The following is a 4,522-nucleotide window of genomic DNA, read 5'->3' on the forward strand; positions in this document are numbered from 1 at the left end:
GAAGGGTTAAGGTCAGGAAGGGTTAAGGTCAGGTGAGGAAGGGTTTAGGTCAGGTGATGAAGGGTTAAGGTCAGGAAGGGTTAAGGTCAGGTGAGGAAGGGTTTAGGTCAGGTGAGGAAGGGTTAAGGTCAGGTGAGGAAGGGTTTAGGTCAGGTGATGAAGGGTTAAGGTCAGGAAGGGTTAAGGTCAGGCGAGGAAGGGTTTAGGTCAGGTGATGAAGGGTTAAGGTCAGGAAGGGTTAAGGTCAGGTGAGGAAGGGTTTAGGTCAGGTGAGGAAGGGTTAAGGTCAGGTGAGGAAGGGTTTAGGTCAGGTGAGGAAGGGTTTAGGTCAGGTGATGAAGGGTTAAGGTCAGGAAGGGTTAAGGTCAGGTGAGGAAGGGTTTAGGTCAGGTGAGGAAGGGTTAAGGTCAGGAAGGGTTAAGGTCAGGTGAGGAAGGGTTTAGGTCAGGTGAGGAAGGGTTAAGGTCAGGTGAGGAAGGGTTTAGGTCAGGTGAGGAAGGGTTTAGGTCAGGTGATGAAGGGTTAAGGTCAGGAAGGGTTAAGGTCAGGTGAGGAAGGGTTTAGGTCAGGTGAGGAAGGGTTAAGGTCAGGAAGGGTTAAGGTCAGGTGAGGAAGGGTTAAGGTAAGGTGAGGAAGGGTTTAGGTCAGGTGAGGAAGGGTTAAGGTCAGGAAGGGTTAAGGTCAGGTGAGGAAGGGTTAAGGTCAGGTGAGGAAGGGTTTAGGTCAGGTGAGGAAGGGTTAAGGTCAGGTGAGGAAGGGCCCCAATATCTTAGTCATTTTAAGAGCTGCTTCCCTCTGAAATACTTTTAAAATATGCCACTTACAAGTGAAATACATCATCTGAAAGCTGGGAACCTGAAGATGAACTTGAAATGCAGCTCAGCACTGTGTGTTAACTTTTACAAACATTAACAAATACACAAGTTTATAAGCGATGAAACATCATGATTAAAGCTCATGATTCCATTCCCATGCTCAATCAGTCTCATATGTTGCAGTGTGTTCACCTGTTCGTTCTCTTTGTAGTCCTGTAGGGCCACACATTCACAGCGGTCATCCTCAAGGTTGTATCCGGTGGTGATCTGAAGATCAACATCAACTTTTACTCATTCAACCTTTACCAGCAAACAGTGAAAACATGTTGCTGTTATTTAAAACAACACTGATGTATGGAAGTGTGAGATGAAGACGTTACCAGTCCATTGGTGTGGTTACACATGTCCCACAGGGGGATGAGGGCCAGAGTGATGCGGCCCCCGTCCTCAGTGGGGATCTGGTTCTGCCGTGTCATCACTGAAGACACCGCCCACCTGCACACACATCAACATTCAGTGTTAAAGGTCAACATTGGTACTACCAAACAGAGAAGCCTTGCATCAGATGAAGATGGAGAGAGAAGGAGGGAGGATGGAAGGAGAGTGGAGAGTGAACACAATGGAGAAGCAGCAAAACAAGTGGAAGAGAAAAGCAGGAAGGAGGAGAGACTGGAAATCTAAGTCAAGCTTACAGTGGAGGCAGTTTATATAAATATGGAGCGGGGGGGGAAATCATTCAATTAAGAATCAACATTTTAAATTATCTGCACTATGTTGATGGAACACTAAAGGACATCGTGCCGCAGGAATTTGAATCTGTTAGTTGTAAACTGTTCCATAGACGTCCACATGTACAATTTAAAGTATCCTTTTGTTTCATTCATCTTTGACAGTAAGAAGACTAACAAGTTTCCAAATGATTGTGGTTATCTTTTGAAATTAAAAGTGGTGTACAATGCTTTAGCAAGCAGGTTGTGTTATCAGTTGTGTTTACTACCTGAAGATTGTAGGCCCTTTTCTGAAATGAATTATACCATGAGCAATCCAAATCAAAATCTGCCACTAAGATCATCATCCTAAACTTAATCCTGATTTTGGAGTAAGACTTCATAGGGGAAATGTCAGTAGTGATCCCTCTGAGTGTACAGAAATACAGAGAATAATATAACGTTTATATTTTACTGTTTGGGGTCAGTTTCTCTTCGAAAAAAGTTTGACTTTTTTTTTTGTTATGACCAATAGGAATGATGGCCAAACCTATGAATAAAACACCTATGTTATATTTTTCACAGGGACAGATTTGTAGAAAAACATGAATATATAGTAAATGATAAGACCATGTAGAAACAGACTCATTCTGCACACACACTTCTACACACACTGACCTGTAGTCATCAAACGTGAAGCTGTCCTTCAGGGGCAGCTTGCTGGCAGCGGGGTGAGTCTGGGGAGGGAGGAGAGGGAAAAGGGGGAAAAAGGGAAAAACAAATCAGAATGAGGAATATTATTAAACAGGTATGATGGGGGGGGGGGTGGCTGCCTGACAGGGACGCCTAACAAGGAGGACTGGGGGTAAGGGTCCAGCACTGTGTGTAGTGTGACACTGGCCCCCTTACATAACTCAGTCAACTTAATCTGTTGTGGCCAGCAGCCATCACACATCTGCCTCATCCATTTAGCCTGAAACAGGTGTGTGTGTGTGTGTGTGTGTGTGTGTGTGTGTGTGTGTGTGTGTGTTTTTGTCAATGCCACCAGTTTCTCCATTTAAAGCCACAGCCAACACCTACCACAGTTCAGTGGATACATAATGAAGAAAAGGCGGAGAGGAGGGAAATGAAATGGAAGGACGTAAAAAGAGTTCTAAGAAAGAAAAGCAGAGAAATGACAGAGTAGAAGAGAGTGTGAAAGGAAGAGCACAAGCTGTTATTCAGTGTTAGTCAATCAAAGGAAGTGATATTGTGATGTTGATATTGGGATTATATTCCTCAAATGTCAATACATCTGAAAGGGGCTTGTGTTAAGCCCTTCATGTACACATTGTGTTAGCTTTACAATGCTGCCGAGCACCTCTTACCTGAACGATATGTTTTAGAATAAAGGAATCCTTTTTGGAGAGTTGCTCATTTTTTTGAGTCAGATGGAGAGTTTTGCAATTTATCAGAATAGTTTAAATAATCTTGTGATTTTGCAAACATGTGAAATTGTGAACATTTTGAAAATCAAGTTATAACAATGCACCAATATATTTATTTTAAGTCTAATTTGAACATAAATCATATGTCGCTCTGATGGTAATCCTGACTCCCCCAGGTTAGAGCTGACACAGATCTCTGTCCCCCTGAGGGTCAGGGACAGTTCGTGAGGACATGGATAGACTAGTCCACACTTCAAAAGCTCACCCATTAACACAACATAACATATCTTGTCTGTTTTATCTGTGCATACATACAAACATTTATTTTAGTCTAGGGGGAATTACATTAATACATCCTCCCAGCAATGATGTGCTCACCACAATACTGTGAACAAGTGAGCTTCTTAAAAGATTAAATAAAAAAAAAGGTCCCCTCTATAAAATGCATATATACGTATATCAAGGTTCAAGGTTCTTTGAACATATACAGGACTGTCTCAGAAAATTAGAATATTGTGATAAAGTTCTTTATTTTCTGTAATGCAATTAAAAAAACAAAAATGTCATACATTCTGGATTCATTACAAATCAACTGAAATATTGCAAGCCTTTTATTATTTTAATATTGCTGATTATGGCATACAGCTTAAGAAAACTCAAATATCCTATCTCTAAATATTAGAATATCATGAAAAAGTATACTAGTAGGGTGTTCAACGAATCACTTGAATCGTCTAATTAACTCGAAACACCTGCAAGGGTTTCCTGAGCCTTGAAAAACACTCAGCTTGGTTCAGTAAACTAAATCACAAGTATGGGGAAGACTGCTGATCTGACTGCTGTCCAGAGGACCGTCATTGACACCCTCCATCAGGAGGGTAAGACACAAAAAGAAATTTCTCAAAGAGCAAGCTGTTCACAGAGTGCAGTTTCAAAGCACATCCACAAAAAGTCTGTTGGAAGGGGGAAATGTGGCAGGAAACGCTGCACAACCAAGAGAGATGACCGCAGCCTTAACAGCATTGTGAAGAAGAGTCGCTTCCAGAATTTGGGGGAGCTTCAAAGACAGTGGACTGAAGCTGGAGTCCAGGTATCAAAAGTCACTGTTCACAGACGTGTCCGGGAAATGGGCTACAATAGCCGTATTCCCATGGTCAAGCCACTTCTGAACTCAAGACAACGGAAGAGGCGTCTGACTTGGGCTAAGGAAAAGAAGCACTGGACAGTTGCACAGTGGTCCAAAGTCCTCTTTTCAGACGAAAGCAAGTTTTGTATTTCATTTGGAAGTCAAGGCGCCAGAGTCTGGAGAAAGGCTGGAGAGGAGCAAAATCCAAGTTGCTTGAAATCCAGTGTGAAGTTCCCACAGTCAGCGATGGTTTGGGGAGCCATGTCAGCTGCTGGTGTTGGTCCACTGTGTTTCATCAAGCCCAGAGTAAATGCAGCTGTGTACCAAGAGATTTTAGAGCACTACATGCTTCCGTCTGCTGAAAAGCTCTATGGAGATGAGGAAATCATTTTCCAGCATGATCTGGCACCTGCCCACAGTGCCAAAACCACCAGTAACTGGTGTACT

At 42.7% G+C, this 4,522-nt stretch overlaps 1 long non-coding RNA gene across 1 annotated transcript; it reads right to left on the reverse strand.

The window, feature by feature from the left end:
* Positions 1-1,000: 1,000 nt before the first annotated feature.
* Positions 1,001-2,304, reverse strand: LOC104954016 (uncharacterized). The gene is made up of 3 exons (XR_799286.1): positions 2,201-2,304; positions 1,196-1,310; positions 1,001-1,082 (listed from the first exon to the last, which is right to left on the reverse strand). It is a non-coding gene; the product is annotated as an uncharacterized lncRNA (long non-coding RNA).
* Between the last annotated feature and the right edge of the window lie 2,218 nt (positions 2,305-4,522).

This window comes from Notothenia coriiceps, unplaced genomic scaffold, assembly GCF_000735185.1.
Source record: "Notothenia coriiceps isolate Sejong01 unplaced genomic scaffold, NC01 NC01_scaffold00022564, whole genome shotgun sequence".
In the NCBI taxonomy this organism is placed as follows: domain Eukaryota; kingdom Metazoa; phylum Chordata; class Actinopteri; order Perciformes; family Nototheniidae; genus Notothenia; species Notothenia coriiceps.